Source organism: Rhinopithecus roxellana, chromosome 12 (assembly GCF_007565055.1).
Source record: "Rhinopithecus roxellana isolate Shanxi Qingling chromosome 12, ASM756505v1, whole genome shotgun sequence".
In the NCBI taxonomy this organism is placed as follows: Eukaryota; Metazoa; Chordata; class Mammalia; order Primates; family Cercopithecidae; genus Rhinopithecus; species Rhinopithecus roxellana.
This window is the reverse complement of record NC_044560.1, coordinates 59,947,065-59,965,589: the sequence shown is the minus strand read 5'-3', so window position 1 is coordinate 59,965,589 and position 18,525 is coordinate 59,947,065.

Sequence of the window (18,525 nt, the reverse complement as noted above, 5' to 3'; positions counted from 1 at the left end):
GTAAAAGGGAGAGTAGTGGTAGCCTGTAGGGAAAATGGAACAGAGAAGAGCTGTGATCAAAGCTTACTTAATAAAAATAAAATAAAATAAAAAATGTATTTATTTTAAAGGTAAAATAAAACCAAAAAAATACATAGAAATAGTCTATCTGAAATATTTAGAAATCACATAAATGCCTGCTTATTTGATGTTATAGGTTATATGAACGTGTGACGGAAAGTTTGAAGAGAACAAAAACCAGCTTGAGTTAGTAATTGACATACATTTTTTCCCTTAAAACTAAAGAATGCTGTGTTTTTAACAAGGATATAAAAATTAGCACATGCATTTTTAAATTTTTACTTTACTACTCAAACATTGGTAAGATTATTCCATGAAAACACAATTCTCTTCCCTTTATTAAAAGAAAACTACAGTCAGGTGAGGTGGCTCATGCCTGTAATCCCAGCACTTTGGGAGGCCAAGGCAGAAGGATCACTTGAGCTCAGGAGTTCAAGACCAGCCTGGGCAATATAATGAGACCTTATCTCTACTAAAAACTAATTTAAAAAAAAAAATGGAAATTAATGGCCGGGCGCGGTGGCTCAAGCCTGTAATCCCAGCACTTTGGGAGGCCGAGACGGGCGGATCACGAGGTCAGGAGATCGAGACCATCCTGGCTAACACGGTGAAACCCCGTCTCTACTAAAAATACAAAAACTAGCCGGGCGAGGTGGCGGGCGCCTGTAGTCCCAGCTACTCGGGAGGCTGAGGCAGGAGAATGGCGTAAACCCGGGAGGCGGAGCTTGCAGTGAGCTGAGATCAGGCCACTGCACTCCAGCCCGGGCGACAGAGCGGGACTCCGCCTCAAAAAAAAAAAAAGGAAATTAATATAGTATTTAACCACAAAAAAACTAAAAGTATAATTTGTCATTCAATTGATGTCATCTTCATCTTCTACTTTGACTTTATTCATATATAATAGAAAACAACTTTTCTTTTTCCAACTCACAAATCATTTCTCAGGTTATAATAAAATAGTACAGAAGAAGATAAAATGCCATGAGTCTCAGAAGAAATTATACCAAAATTCAGATCATCACTTAAATGCTTGAGGACAAATGACTTCTCATATTTTACCAACGCACCTGTGAAAAACTTTTCTTGGCAATATTTAATTCTTAAATGGATCACATTTAGTCCTAAAAATTCTTTTAATTTCTTTTCTTTTCTTTTTTTCTTTTTTGAGATGGGGCTTGCTCTGTCACCCAGGCTGCAGTGCAGTGGCACAATCACAGCTCACTGCACCCTTGAACTCCTGGGCTCAAGTGATCCTACTGCCTCAGCCTCTCAAATAGCTGGGGCTTCAGGCCAATGCGACAACATCCAGCTTATTTTAATTTTTTATAGAGACCAGGTCTCGCTATGTCGCCCAGGCTAGTCTCCAACTCCTGAGCTCAAACAATCTTCCTCCCTTGACCTCCCAAGATCCTGGGATTACAGGCATGTAAACCAGGGTGCTTGGCCCATGAAATTTCTTTCTTTACTTTTCTTTTCTTTTTTTTTTTTTTAGACAGGGTCTCGCTCTGTTGCCCAGGCTGGACCAGACTGGAGTGCAGTGGCACAATCTTGGCTTACCGCAACCTCCGCCTCCTGGGTTTTAAGAAATCTCTGCCTCGGCCTCCCGAATAGCTGGGATTACAGGTGCATGCCACTACGCCCAGCTAGTTTTTTTGTATATTTAGTAGAGATGAGATTTTGCCGTCTTGGCCAGGCTGGTCTTGAACTCCTGACCTTGTGATCCACCCACCTCAGCCTCCCAAAGTGCTGGGATTACAGCCATGAGCCACCACGCCCGGCCATGAAATTTCTTATACAGTGATTCATATTAGAAAATTATGACCTCCATTCCCCAATACTTCCTGTCCAAGAATAAGCAAATAAACTGAGGCTCTTTTATACTCTGTTAATAGTGCTTTAGATATTTGAATATATAACCTCAGAGTATATAAAAGTGATTATAATATTTGCCAAGGTGAAACCCAGGGAATATTAATATGGTGGTTAAAAGCACAGATTTTGGAGCCGGAGTGCCTGGGTTAGAATCCTGGTAACACTACTTATAGCTGTAAGACCTTGAACTTAAATCTCTCTGACCTCAGCTTCCTCATCTGTCAAACAGAGTTAACTCTGTTAACTGTTAAGCTGGTAACATTAATACCAATTTAGGGCTGTTGTGAGGATTAAATGGGACCAATGTGTGATATACTTAAATGTGATTGGCACATAGTGAGGACTACCAAAGTGTTAGCTGCTCTTATGATGATGATGATCTCATATGAACTTGAAATTTTTTTCCAGAAAAATTACTACACCTTATGTATAACAAAATGTTCTTATTTACAAGCATACATGCACACACACTCACACATATACAGCTGTCCAATTGGTATTTCTAAATATTCCAGTTAATATTTGCGACTCATTCATGTTGATTTTGTTAAAATTTAAAATTATTAAAACTTCCCATAGGTAGCATTCATTATATTTCAATTCCAGTATTTATATTTTTAAAGTATATATCTTTGATTTTGGAGTCAGAAGATCTGTCCAGTCTTAATATCTGTTGATGCCTCACATATCTCACTTGTACTAAATTACTTGAAAATTACCTAGGGGAAGGCCGGGCGCGGTGGCTCACGCCTGTAATCCCAGCACTTTGGGAGGCCGAGGCGGGCGGATCACAAGGTCAGGAGATCGAGACCATCCTGGCTAACACGGTGAAACCCCGTATCTACTAAAAATACAAAAAATTAGCCGGGCGTGGTGGTGCGCGCCTGTAGTCCCAGCTACTTGGAGGCTGAGGCAGGAGAATGGCGTGAACCAGGAGGCGGAGCTTGCAGTGAGCCGAGATCGTGCCACTGCACTCCAGTCTGGGCGACAAAGCGAGACTCCGTCTCAAAAAAAAAAAAAAAGAAAGAAAGAAAATTACCTAGGGGAAACCATTATTTATCAATTCCTCTTAAAGGGTTAGCATAAAAGAATAAAGACTTAAGAATCTGAATACTTGGTTTCCAATCTCAGTTCTCCCACTTAACAGGTGAGTAACTCAGATAGATCATTTAAATTATCTGAATACCTAACTCACAAAGATTATTGTAAGAGTCAGATAATACGGCCGGGCGCGGTGGCTCAAGCCTGTAATCCCAGCACTTTGGGAGGCCGAGACGGGCGGATCACGAGGTCAGGAGATCAAAACCATCCTGGCTAACACGGTGAAACCCCGTCTCTACTAAAAAAATACAAAAAACTAGCCGGGGGAGGTGGTGGGCGCCTGTAGTCCCAGCTACTCGGGAGGCTGAGGCAAGAGAATGGCGGGAACCCGGGAGGCGGAGCTTGCAGTGAGCTGAGACCCGGCCACTGCACTCCAGCCTGGGCGGCAGAGCCAGACTCCGTCTCAAAAAAAAAAAAAAAAAAGAGTCAGATAATACATGTGACAGCACTACAATTTATATGACATCTACATATAAATTATTTTCAGTATTTCAAGCTATATAAACTATTTTGCTACCACTTGGATGTTTACTGACAAATAGTCTCCTTTGACTCAGGAAGTTTTACTGGGCATTGCATTACAATAACTACCAGATTCACCCCCAAAGGAGTCTGGCATCATCCAAGATCATGCCTCTTGCCAAGTTCCCTTATCAGACCATTATCTCTGAATTTTACTATCTTCTCACACAGTGTTTAAAAAAAAAAAAAAAAACCTGTTCTATGCCTTCCCCATAATAACATTTATATAACACTTTACAGTTTACAATATATTTGCATATGCTTTCTCACATGTAATCTGCACATACATCTGATACTCAAGTGATAAGATTTCAAAGAGCTTTTCTATAATTACAGTCTAATAATGAGCTAAGATATTCTTGACAATAGTTAAACATACACTGTTCCAATATTAACATAAAACTAGAGGGTACTAGGCTGTGTCTATCCTAATGTTTCACCTGTTTTTAAGATATCTAAATAGTTATATAAAATCAAATTATTGGCCATTTAATAATGGACTATATCTTACCTCTACATATTATAGTTTCCTAAAACCTGGTAAGCACTAAGAGGCATCATTACCATAGATTGCTGTAGAGCAAATGCTTGATGTAAGTTTGGAACTCAGACCCCCAATTCTCATTCCTGTGAAAAGGTTCCAGAGCATAATAATTAAAATACCTATCAATTTTGTGATGGCTGCAAATGCAACTTTGTCTTTAGGGGAAAAATAGGGAAATTTTTATTTATCTATTGTGTGTGTTGCCAAGATACACACCCATAAAATCTATTTATTTATTTAGAGACAGGGTCTCACTCTGTCGCCCAGGCTGAGGTGCAGTGGCACGATCTCAGCTCACTGCAGCCTCAACTCCTGAGCTCAAGTGATTTTCCCACCTCAGCCCCCAGAGTAGCTGGGACCACAGGCATGCGCCACTATGCCTGGCTAAGTTTTCTATTTTTAGTACAGACAGGGTTTCGCCATGTTGACCAGGCTGGTCTAGAACTCCTGGGCTCAAGCGATCCACCCACCTCGGCCTCCCAAAGTGCTGAGATTACAGGCGTGAGTCACCGCACTCAGCTGAGAAATTTTTAAAGAGATTCACTTATTACCTTACCTATTTTACAAGCTGAAAGATGTAAACTTTTTTTTTTTTTTTTTTTTTTTTTTGAGACGGAGTCTCGCTCTGTCGCCCAGGCTGGAGTGCAGTGGCCGGATCTCAGCTCACTGCAAGCTCCGCCTCCCGGGTTTACGCCATTCTCCTGCCTCAGCCTCCCGAGTAGCTGGGACTACAGGCACCAGCCACCTCGCCCGGCTAGCTTTTTGTATTTTTTAGTAGAGACGGGGTTTCACCGTGTTAGCCAGGATGGTCTCGAACTCCTGACCTCGTGATCCGCCCGTCTCGGCCTCCCAAAGTGCTGGGATTACAGGCTTGAGCCACCGCGCCCCGCCGAAAGATGTAAACTTAAGGCAAGTGTCTTTAAGACATTAAATCCTATCCATTTAAGCTTAAATTGTTCTAGAAATCCTACTTCCCCACGCCCCTTACCTATAAATATCCTTTCTTAGAAAATGGCAGTAGTTTGGATTCATTATATTTGGAATTTGTCAATAGTATCTGACTGTCCATTTTATAGTTTTGATGGATACACAAACTGTTTTAAAAGTTGGTTATCATAGTGCACATTTCCTATGAATAAAGTATTTCAATCACTCAGCAAATACTTATGGAGTGCTTATTTTGTGTCACACACTATTTTAGATGCTGTTAACTAGATAGACATTATCCTTGCTCTCATTCAACTCACATTCTAGAGGGGGAAGACAAACAATAAAAAGTTAATAATGAAATGAGATCGTTTCAAGAGCTTTAAAGATAGTAAAACAGAGGCCGGTGCGGTGGCTCACGCCTGTAATCCCAGTACTTTGGAAAGCTAAGGACCGCAGATCACTTGAGGCCAGGAGTTCAAGACCAGCCTGGCCACCATGGCAAAACCCCGTCTCTACAGAAAATACAAAAATTAGCTGGGCATGCTGGTGCGCACCTGTGGTCCCCAGCTACTCAGGAGGCTGAGGTGAAAGGATCATTTGGGCCTGGGAGGTGGAGGTTGCAGTGGGCCAAGATCACGCCACTATACTCCAAACGGGGTGACAGAGGGAGACTCTGTCTCAAAAAGAAGCAAAAAAAAAAGTTAATTATTATCCTCAACTTGGGCTGGAGTGGTGGGGATAAGAAAGACTTCAGAACAGAAAAATGTGAGCAAAGTCATTAAAGACTGATAGATTTTGAAAGAGAAAGGGAGAATTTGCAATTTGGATCAGGAACACAGTCAAGAAGCAAAAGAGCATAAAATGTATTTGATACAGGAAAAATACTGGTTGAGATTAACGCATGCAAGTTAGGAAGGCTTGCCCTAGGAAGCTGGCAGAAAGTAAGTTATGGTCAGATTGTTCAAAGTTTTTATTTTTTATTGGGACAGGGTTTTACTGTCACCCAGGCTGGAGAGCAGTGGCATTGTCACAGATCACTGCAGCCATGATCTCCTGGGCTCAGCCTCCCAAGTAACTGGGATTACAGGCTAACGTCACTACCACATCTGGCTAATATATATATATGTATTTTGTAAAGACAGGTTCTCACTATGTTTCCCAGGCTGGTCTCGAACTCCTGGGCTTAAGCAATCCTCCAGTCTCAACCTCCCAGTGTTGGGATTACAGGCATGAGCAACTGCACCCAGCTGAAAGTTTTTAATGTCACATTTGATGACTGCTCTTTCATGCTCTTCAAAAAGCACTAATTCAATAGTTTGGTCTTTGAAAAAAAAATTACTTGAAGAGGTTGCTTCATTTCTTAAGTGTCCATTTATTTCCAAACCAATGAAATTAACTTCTCTGGTTGTCAGTAAGGTAAAGGTTCTTAAGAAAGTTTCATTAATAATTTGTAAGCTTCCTGGCCAGGCGCTGTGGCTCACACCTGTGGTTCCAGCTACTCTAGAGGCTGAGGCAGGAGGATCACTTGAGCCCAGGAGATTAAGATTGCAGTAAGCCATGATCGCAGTCCACCCGGGTGACAGAGATCCTGGCTCAAATAATAATAATTTGTAAGCCTCCAAGAGCACCAACATAAAATGGCAAACTAACTTAAAATGGTTGGTAGGAAGAAAAATTTTAGTCATAATTCTCTGTGGACTATTGTCTGTATCATCAAAATTTCCATTTTATCACTATAGTAATGTTACTAATTCCCCAGGTTTTCAAATTTTGACACTGTGTCATGGCTTGGTTTTATAATACTTTCCCTGAACGAAGCACTATAATATATACATTTAAATTTTTTGTCTAGTGGTCTTTAAAACAGTATTTTAAACTAAGTTTAAATAATTAAAAAGTACACGCCTTTTAAAAAATAAGAAAATAAAATTGCTTTAAATGTATAAAAATTACTAGATTTGGAGACACCCAGGGATCAGACATATTTTATACTTAAAAAAATAAATCAGCCAGGTGCAGTAGCTCACACCTGTAATCCCAGCACTTTAGAAGCACGAGGTGAGAGGATCACTTGGGCCCAGGAGTTTGAGACTAGCCTGGGCAACAAAGTGAGAACTCCATCCCTACAAAAAAAATTTACAAATTAGCCAGGCATGGTGGCGTGTGCCTGTAGTCCCAGGTACTCAGGAGGCTGCTGAGGCAGGAGGATGGCTTGAGTCCAGGAGGTCAAGGCTGCATATGGGCCATGATCATGCCACTGTATTCAAACCTGAGTGACAGAGTAAGACCCTGTATCCAAAAATATATATATATATATATATATATATATATTCATCCCAGTTAGAGTAAGTTAGTTCTATATGCCCCCAAAAAGGAAAGTGTGTATATACTTTTTCTTTTCTTTCCTTTTTGGGGGCATTTAGAACTAACTTATTCTAACTGGGATGAATAAAATATTCAAGCAACCACTAGCCCTTCTTTCTTACCCTCTTTTACAAGAAGTCCTTAAAAGCTTGCTAATGACTAGTGAATGTACAGTGAGCTAATATACTTCCCTGACATTCTGAAATAATTTAAAATAAAGAATTCTTTTTTTTGTTTGATTTTGTTTTTTGAGACAGACTCTGTCTGTTGCCCAGGCTGGAGTGCAATGGCACAGTCTGGGCTCACTGTAACCTCCACCTCCCGGGTTCAAGTGATTTTCCTATTTCAGCCTCCCAAGTAGCGGGGACTACAGGGATGCGCCACAACACCTGGCTAATTTAAAATGAAGTGTTCTTTTTTTTTTTTTTTTGAGATGGAGTCTCGCTCTGCCGCCCAGGCTGGAATGCAGTGGCCGGATCTCAGCTCACTGCAAGCTCCGCCTCCCGGGTTTACGCCATTCTCCCGCCTCAGCCTCCCGAGTAGCTGGGACTACAGGCGCCCGCCACGTCGCCCGGCTAGGTTTTTGTATTTTTTTTAGTAGAGACGGGGTTTCACCGTGTTAGCCAGGATGGTCTCGATCTCCTGACCTCGTGATCCGCCCGTCTCGGCCTCCCAAAGTGCTGGGATTACAGGCTTGAGCCACCGCGCCCGGCCTAAAATGAAGTGTTCTTTACACTGATTTTAAACACTGAGTGAGGCCCAGAATGACCTCTAATGAGCTCACACCTCTAATCACAGTACTTTAGGAGGCCAAGGCAAAAGGATCACTTGAGTCTAGTAGTTCAAGACCAGCTGAGCGACACAGTGAGACCTCATATCTACAAAAAATAAAACAAATTAGCCAGGTGTGGTGGCATGCACCTGTAGTCCTAGCTACTTGGGCAGCTGAGGAGGAGGACCACTTGAGCCCAAGGAGTTGAGGCTGCAATGAGCCATGATCACGATGCCACTGTACTTCAAGCCTGGGCAACAGAGCAAGACTGTCTCAAAACGAAAAAACAAAACCAAAAACACCGTATTAGCCAAAAAGTTAAAAAAAAAAAAAAAAAAAAAAAAAAAAAAAGAGCTACAGGGCCGGGCGCGGTGGCTCAAGCCTGTAATCCCAGCACTTTGGGAGGCCGAGACGGGCGGATCACGAGGTCAGGAGATCGAGACCATCCTGGCGAACACGGTGAAACCCCGTCTCTACTAAAAAATACAAAAAACCATTGCCGGGCGAGGTGGCGGCGCCTGTAGTCCCAGCTACCCGGGAGGCTGAGGCAGGAGAATGACGTGAACCTGGGAGGCGGAGCTTGCAGTGAGCTGAGATCCGGCCACAGCACTCCAGCCCGGGTGACAGAGCGAGACTCCGTCTCAAAAAAAAAAAAAAAAAAAAAAAAGAAAAGAAAAGGAAAATAAAGAAAAAAAAGAGCTACAGTTTCTAGATCATTTCAAATGGGTCTTTATAAACTAGTATTTCATAACACTTTTCCTGTGTTGAAAGATCACACTATTTAGACCAGTGCTGTCCAACAGAAATATAAAGCAAGCTACAAATGCAAGCCACATTTCTAGAAACCATATTTTAAAAGTAAAAAGAAACGTGAAATTAATTTTAATAATGTATTTTATTTAACCTAGTAAATCCAAAATATTATCATTGCAGCATTTAATCAAAATACAAATTATCAATGAATACTTTACATTCTTTATTTTTTGTACTAAATATTTGAAATACAGTACGTATTTTACACTTTGACCTCAATTCAGATAGGTACATTTCAGTAGCTTAACAGCCTCATGTGGCTAGTGGCTACTGTGTTGGACAGTGCAGATTTAGCAGTTCCTTCTAGTCAGCAGTGCTATAATCCAGTTTTTTCAGAAACCTCAGCCTGTGAACCTCAGCCCAAGTATACCACATATACATACCTCTCACATGCACACTTAGGGTAAATAAAGTCTTAACAGGTGAACTCTAAAAAGACGTTCATTTTTACTTATAAAATAGTATTACATCATTCATCTATATAAAAGATGTGAGCATTTTTTTCAAAATAATACTTTACACTTAAAGTAGTAGGAATGGATTTACACATACTTAGTTGACATATACTTTCACCAATGTTTAACTGTAAAAGCGACACTAGGAAATGAGGAATCTATGTGATTTTCACTTTTACGTTTTCTAAAATGTCTCTTCTCATACTCTTTTCTTATATGTTGGCCTGAGATGTTACCTTAACTGGCTCATGAGAAAAAGGAGAGTAGTTTTAAAAAAAAAAAAAAGAGAGAGAGTTTAAGGCGTACAGAGAAAAAAAATGTCTGTAGCCCAAGAGATAAGGCAGCAGGAGAGGATATGCAGCTGTTTCACTGAAATATTAGGCTCTTAGCCAAGACTGCAACAGATTATTTAGCAAGTTTGTTCAGCTAATTGTTTACAATTCTCAAATAATGTTTTTCTTTTTTTCTTTTTTTCTTTTTTTTTTTTTGAGACAGTCTTGCTCTGTCACCCAGGCTAGAGTGCAGTGGTTTGATTAAGGCTCACTGGAGTCTCAGCCTCCAGGGCTCAAGCAATCCTCCCAACTCAGCCTTCCAAATAGCTAGGACTACAGGCATGTGCCACCATGCCTAGCTATTTTTTTTTTTTTTTTTCTTTTGTAGATATAGGGTCTCCCTATTTTACTCAGGCTAGTCTTGAACTCCTGGGCTGAAGCTATCTTCCCACCTCAGCCTCCCAAAGTGCTAGGATTACAGGTGTGAGCCATTGTGCCTGGCCTCTCAAATGATTTAATTTAAATCAGTACCAGACTTTATGAATTATCTTCATAGTATATTGCATCCATTAAGACATAATCATCAAACCACTGCTACCATGGAGACTTAACTATGATTCAAAGACTTTAATAATGGCTAACAAATGTAAGTATTAGAACATTTATATAAATAAGCCAACATGTCCTATAGCATTTACCAACTACCATAAAATTGGGCCATTGACTACCTAATCCCAAATGCATGAGCTTGAACTATTGTAACTGTCTAAAGAAGGATATTTATAGTAAGAGAAAAAAAAATAGGATCTCTAAAATAATTTAACTGTAAATGGATGGGTTTTAATGTTCGAGTTACTAACATTTCAAAAATATAACCTTTTTATTATCTAAGTCAAATCAGCATACCAAGCCAACCATTACTGAGACCCCACTGTGCTATACTATTACATGTAACATGAAGGATACAACAGTGTAATACATAGTCCCTACCCTTATGGAGTTTATACTATAAATAGGCCAGGCACGGTGGCTCACGCCTGTATCCCAGCACCTTAGAAGGCCAAGGAGGGTGGATCAATTGAAGTCAGGAGTTCAAGACCAGCCTGGCCAACATGGTGAAACCCCATCTCTACTAAAAATACCAAACAATTAGCCAGATGTGGTGGCACACACTTGTAGTCCCAGCTACTTGGGAGGCTGAGGCAGGAGAATTGCTTAAACCCGGGAGGTGGGGGTTGCAATGAGCCAAGATCGTTCCACTGCACTCCAGCCTGGGTGACAGAGTGAGACTCCGTCTCAAAAAAGAAAAAAAAAAAAAGAAAAAGGAGCTTATACTGCAACTACATAAAGTAATACGTACTGTCTATTGTTGCTTTTGCCAGACAGTGGTAGAGCTGAGTAGTTGCAGCAGAGACTGTATGGCCCACAAGGCCTAAAATAGTTACCGTCTGGCCCTTACCAGGAAATGTTTGCCAACTTCCGCTTTATACAAATTATTCTTCACTGGAGGGAGAGGAAAGTCTAAATAAAGCACTAAACATGATAAAATTTTATTGCATCTGGCAAACTTTAAAAACTATAGTTTTTACAATAAGCACTCAGAAATAGGCCAGGCGCAGTGGCTCAAGCCTGCAATCCTAGCACTTTGGGAGGCTGAGGCAGACAGATGACCTGAGGTCAGGAGTTCGAGACCAGCCTGGCCAACATGGTGAAACCCTGTCTCTACTAAAAATACAAAATTAGCCAGGTGTGGTAGCACATGCCTGTAATTCCAGCTACTCAGGAGGCTGAGGCAGGATAATCGCCTGAACCTGGGAGACAGAGGGTGTAGTGAGCTGAGATTGCACCATTGCACTCCAGCCTGGGCAACAGAGTGAGACTGTGTCTCAAAAAAAAATAATAAAGGTCAACATGCTTTTGCTTGTCTGATGGTAAAACTAACATGCTGATTCTCAACCTGGACATAACTGCTAAAGGGAATATATTATAATATTTAAAGTGTGACGTGAGATGCTTATCAAAAAGGGTGGCATGTTTTAAAAGGCAGAGAAAGACTGTTTAATAATCATACCTCTGTATTGTTCCCCTTGACCATTCCCATCTAATTCATCGGTTCTAGTCATAAATGATTTTGGTTATTTCCCAAAACGAAATTTACCCTGAAGTAGTTGATTCTCATTTGTTATGTTCTATAAAATCCATAGTTATGTTCTATAAAACATTTGCCATGGTTATGTTCTATAAAATCATCCCGAATGCTAAATTAGAGAATACTGAACCATTGCCCCTAAGGAAATACAGTGTTAGGTTCCTGCCAGGCTCTGGTCACATTTCATCACTGATCAATACATAACCTCTTCTATGTGTATTTCTGTTAAAGACACCTCAATAATATATACTGTTGATTCAATGACATTGAACTCATAGCCAACAGAACTATGACTCATGTCTGATAAAGCTTACCTAACACGAATTTTCTCTGTAATGCACATCACAGCCTTCTTGTGCTCAGCAACACTAGACAGCACTTTAGCACTATGCTTAGAGGCCATTTTAAATAGTAAAGTCACCGATAAAAAAATAGAAAGCACAAAAATGCAAAAATGTGGCACTAAATGGACCATGAAAAGGAGACTTGTTTAGAAGTATGAGAGCTGAAACATGAGGGCAGAGCACTGACTTGTTCAATCTCAGCTAGTTCATTTTTTCTGTGCGGAGATGGTGGGAGGGGTCGCACTATGTTGCCCAGGCTGGTCTTGAACTCCTGGCCTCAAGCAATCCTTCTGCCTCAGCCTCCCAAGGTGGTGGGATTACAGATGTGAGCCTCTGTGCAAAGCTCAGCTAGTTCTTAAATTTTTTGCCACTCTGAACATGTGTATGTCTAAAAGTGACCTTGAAAGCATTTTGAGTATTCATTTTGGGGTTACAAATACATTTCGGTGAGTAGGCAAATTCATAAACACAGAATTGACAAATAATGAGAATCAACTGTATAATAATATCATTACTGAGAATCTTCTGCATTAACCATAATCAGTTAAAAAAAATTGTTTTTGAACAACGGTAACATTAACAAGTACACAGTCACCAAAGTTAATACCTTTGAAGTGATTATTTGTTATATATAAAGCAAGCAGGGTATGTGTGTAGGTGTATTTCCCTCTTCCCTACACCAGGAGCCCTTCACCTAGCTTCCTCCTGCTTTGAGACTCACCCTGTAGTTGGGCTTCTGTGAAGCTCAAATTTGGGTTAGATTCCCTGGACCTCGAGCTCCTACACTTCCCCCCATATCTCCACTGTACCTTACATAACCATCTGTGTGTTTAATGCCCTATCCACTGGATTGTAACCAGTGGGGTCTTGTTTTATTTCTAGAACAAGGTGTTTACAATACATTGCTGTTCAATAAACTTTTACTGAATGAATGAATCACAAAGAGATGAGTAATAACAAAAACCTAAAGTGGATGACTATGATATAAACAGACCAACAGGTAGGATTAAGTAGTAAGAAATAGCATCTGTATAATTTGCCCATCAGCTGGATGTAGGGAAGAGGAAGGATTTCAGACTGCCCATTTCTGGATTGACAAAGGTGTGCACAGTTGTGCTACTAATGAAAGTTTAAAATATAAGAAGAGTACTTTTGAAGTGGAAAGACAAGTTCTACTGTGAACATTCCTGTAACCTTATTAATAACCCCTTCATCTACGCTACTTCAATAGTTGATAAGTTTTGCTGCCTAAGACTGCATTCCTAGTTACTTATTTCTCTGGCTAACTACCTCATTAAAATGTAAGATAATATAAGGTAAATTTTATTTAATTTTTGACTCTCCAAAAACCAGCACAATGATAGCGTTGCATCTCTAAATCAATCTTGGAACTACCTATCATTGGACTTAAGAGATTCTTACTTAAAGCTGAAGGCATCCTGACACCACTAGTATCCAAAAACCAAAAGACAGAAACTATTTCATGAAGGATATACAAAAGTAAAGAAAGATGATAGAAAAGTATCTGTAAGAGTGAGAATAATTTTGGTTTCAGTAGTAATAGTTAATCTGGTAAGCACTCAAAAAAAATTAACAATGTGCAAGCATTATTCTAAAAACACATGTATCTTCATTTAATCTCTCAGAATTCTATGAGGTAGATAGAATTGTGACCAACAAAAGTAGAAGACAGAATGCAGTAAATTGACCATTAAGAGGGAAATGAAAATGAAATAGTAAATTTAAATATTTCTAAAAAGCTGTCTGAAGTAAAGGACATAGTGTTGCAACAAAGAAAAGATAAGGGAGGTTTTAAGATAGTCCAGAGAAGAAGAAAACAATATAGAGGAGGATATTTAAAAGCATATAAGACATATAATAAAAGAAGTAATTGCTTAAATGACATCTCAAAGAAGCTAAGATTTGATGTGATTTGATACCAAGAGTACCAGTAGATGAGACTTGAAAAAAATTAGAGGTGGGCTCTGAGATCAAAAGGAAATAGACGACAATTTATAAATTTGAAAGTAAAAGGACTAGGAAGACAAAGAAATTCATATACAGTATCAATACTCTGTTTAAAAAGAGAGGGGTCGGGGGACATCCACTGCTAAGGATTCAGAGTAAAGTAGGGTGTTTGATAAGAATGGTGGTATTTCAGTATGTCAGTTATGGAAAATACGGAAGCAGCTGATCAGAAACAAACAATTACTAAATCCCACTAAGGACCCAGCTGAAACCAGAAACCATCATGAATGAACATTCATTTATTTACAAATTTTTATTATGGACCTTTCATATGCCAAGGCACCTTTCTAGGTGCTAGGGATACAGTATGAACAAAAATCCCTGCCTCATTCTCTGTACATTCTAGTGGAGGGAGAGATAATAAAAAATTTTAAATACTGTGAGTTGTGTTAGATAGTGGTAGAAGCTAAGAAAAATAAACCAGAAAACGGAAATAAGGATGTTAAAAATTTAGATAGGGGGGCCAGAAATGATTTCAGAGAAAATGATATTCGCACCACTATCTGAAAGGAAAGGAGGAAAGCTATGCATCCGTATGGTAGAACTTATCGGATAGAGGGAAATATCAAACACCAAAGCCTAGAAGTGAGGGAATGCAAGGCATCTTTGAGGAACTGCAAGATGGCTGAGTCTGAATGATAGAGATGGTGAAGGGGCTGAAAGATGATCAGAGAAATAATAGTTGCAATACAGAGCCTTGTAGGCCACTAAGGACTTTGACTTACATTCTGAGGGAAGATACAATGCCATTGGAGGGTTTTATGCAGACTGATAGGTCACTTTGATTCTTAAGAGCGTGGGAAAGATGGTGGGCAAGGGTGGAAGACCAGTAAGAACTGATGGGCACAGTGGCTGAGACCTGTAATCCCAGCACTTTGGGATGCTGAGGCAGGAAGATAGCTTGAGGCCAGGAGTTTCACACTAGCCTAGGCAATATGATGATACTCCACCTCTACGAAAGATAAAAAGTGTCAGCCAGATATGGTGCCACGTGCCTGTAACTCTAGCTACTCAGAAGGCCAAGGCAGGATTGCTTGAGCACAGGAGTTTGAGGTTACAGAGAGCTCTGATTATACCACTGCACTCAAGCCTGAGGGACTAAGTGAGACACTGTCTCTGGAAAAAAAAAAATTATTTATACACACACACACACACATTCAGGTGGTTTGGCCCATGATGTAGCAGTGGAGGTGATGAGAAGTGGTGAACTTCTGGATATATTTTAAAGGTAGAGCCAACAGGATTTCCTGGTGAATCAGACAGGGGATATGAGGAAAAACCAATAATGACACCAAGGTTTTTCAACTTCAGCAAACAGAGAACAGACTTGCTACTTACTAAAATAGAGAGAGGAGAAGGGAGAAACTGGGGAGTTCAATATTGGACATATAAAATAAAGATGCACGGGGCCAGGCGCAGTGGCTCAAACTGGTAATCTCAGCACTTTGGGAGGCCAAGGCAGGATTGCTTGAGGCCAGGAGTTTGAGACCAGTCTAGGCAACATAGTGAGACCCCATCTCTACAAAAAATTTAAAAATTAGCCACGTGTGCTGATGCATGCCTGTAGTCCTACTACTCAGGAGGCTGAGGCAGGGGGATCACTTGAGCCCAGGAGCTCAAGGCTGCAGTAAGCTATAATTGCACCACTGCATTTCAGTTTGAGGGACAGAGATCCTGTCTCTTAAAAAAATAATAAACAAATAAGATGCATGGAAATTCCAGTAGGCAGTTGGATACGTGAGTCTGGCATTCACAGCAGTCCATACAAAAGACAAAAATTTGGGAAGAGTGTAGGTGATATTTAAAATCATGAGTCTAGAGGAAATTACTAGAATCATAGATAGGGGAAAAGGGCACAAGGATTGAGTCCTAGCATTCACAAATGCAGTAGTAATAATAACTATTACTAGGAAAGTGGGGCCTCTCCCTCACTCCTGAGATGATCCTAATTATTCTAAGCCAGTATGACACTTGATAGAGTAAGCCTGTGACTCAGCTCTGGTCTAGACAAGGCTATAAGATTGACAGTTGTGGGCAGGGGTAGAGGGTAGGGTTGGTAGCAGAAACTTTCCCCTTCCATTTAACAATCATGAATGCATGACACCTGGAACTGTGGCAACCATTATGCAATCATTAGGGGAGTTAAGTCAAGAAGCTGAGGATGGTAGAGGGCAAAGATGAAAAAAACATGGGTACCTCATAAATTGCTGAGGTGCTAATCAACCAGCCTTAGAGCCACTCTACCCCTGGACTTTTTGTTATTATTTAAGCCACTTAAAAAGGGTTTTCATTACTTGTGGTCAAAAGTATCTGGATGCAATAATCTCATTTAATTTTTTTTTTTTTTTTTTTTTTTGAGACAGAGTCTTGCTATCACCCAGGCTGGAGTGCAGTGGCCGGATCTCAGCTCACCGCAAGCTCCGCCTCCCAGGTTCACACCATTCTCCTGCCTCAGCCTCTGGAGTAGCTAGGACTACAGGCGCCCGCCACGTCGCCCGGCTAGTTTTTTGTATTTTTTAGTAGAGACGGGGTTTCACCGTGTTAGCCAGGATGGTCTCGATCTCCTGACCTCGTGATCCGCCCGTCTCGGCCTCCCAAAGTGCTGGGATTACAGGCTTGAGCCACCTCGCCCGGCCTCATTTAATTTTCAAAACAATGCTTAGGGTGCCAAAGAGTAAACAAACTCAAAAAAGAATTTAGCAAGATCACGGAAGTAGCAAATGGCGATCTGAAGTTCATCTGACTCCAAAGTCTATTTGAACTGATCAAGAGTTGTTGATTTAAAGAATGGACACTACTAAAAGGCAAAGGGGAGTGGGAGTTGAGAATTACTGAAGTGACTGGCAAAGAAGGAAAGCTAGCAAGTAAGAGATGGAAAGAAAAGAGAAGTGTCAAAAGACTAGAGGAACGGAAGAAGTACATTAGGAAACAAACTGACGAGGTCGTCTTGAGCAGAATATCAGACTTGAAGATTTTTATTGTTTGAGTTGCCTGGATGAAGACTAGATGCAGGCTGTGGCCATAAGTAGTGAGGAAATCGCATTCTGAGTAGTTAAGAATTAATGCAGTAATATTTACTACATGGCACACATTATTTTATGCACTTGGGATTCAGTGGTATGTGATCTGAGATGAAGTTCCTGAGCTGTAACCTGGCCAAAGGCTTGAAGTCTTTACCTCAAGATATAAACAGAGAAAATGAATCAGGCTGACAATAAGGATGACAATGACTCACATTCATGAGCTTGTTTCAAATAATTTAACACACACTAGGCAATTAAATATTTAATGAATGAATGATCTGATCAGCTTCTCCCATTCTGACTCTTCAAACCATTGCTTAATAAGCTACAGGCTATTATTGGTTAGACTGATACAAATAATTGTCTGAGAACAATAGGGAGTCTCTGCAAAGTGATCCATGGTTTCATTCCACCTTCACTCACTAGCATGTTCAAGACAAGACGGTGAGATATATGTCTATTTTCTTTACTACTGTAGCTCTAGCACTTAGAACAATGCTCAGAATTCTTGTTGAATTGAATAAATGAATAGATTAATTAGGACCTACTAGATGCCAGGCATTATTTTCATCTCAAAGGTAAATAAGATAGCTCCTGCCCTTGACAGTTTACTACCACTTAAAGGCTCTAACTAAAACCTCTCAATCTTCATTTATATCAAAGTGCACAGTTAAGGAGCAAGGCTGCTAAGAATCTAAAGGTAATATCTGTCCTGGATAAAAGGAGTTTAAAGCTTAACAAGCACTTAAATTTTTTTAAATTACCATTCTTGCTTGAAAAATTAGTATTTGTATTATTGCTACAATTAGATAACCTGGCATAAACAATGATTATGATAAATCACAGAAAAACAGTACCTCCAGATGTTTCTTCTAAAAAAAATTAATTCCTTTTTCTTAAGTACACGTCGCTTCAAATATTTTTTTCAATGAAGTGAAAATATCAGTTAATATGAAGCAACATAAAAGAACAAATGGAATCAGAAGGCAAATTCCAAAGAGATCACTGCTATAAATAGAGACATGGAAATGTCAGAACAGAGAAGCAAAGTTCCACTAAAAAACAATAAAATTGTTATACCAAATGAGTCTTGTATCTCGAACCCACCCACTTCCAGTTAAGGATTTCACTGGCAAAGATCCTTTTCAATAACCTATTCTCAGAACGAAATGTTGTCAGTAAAGGTAGACATCCTGATTACAAAAATTAAGATGTTTTTGGTTCTATACAGATTTTTCTTCCTCTTGTACCTAAGAAGCAGAAGACCTTCAACCCA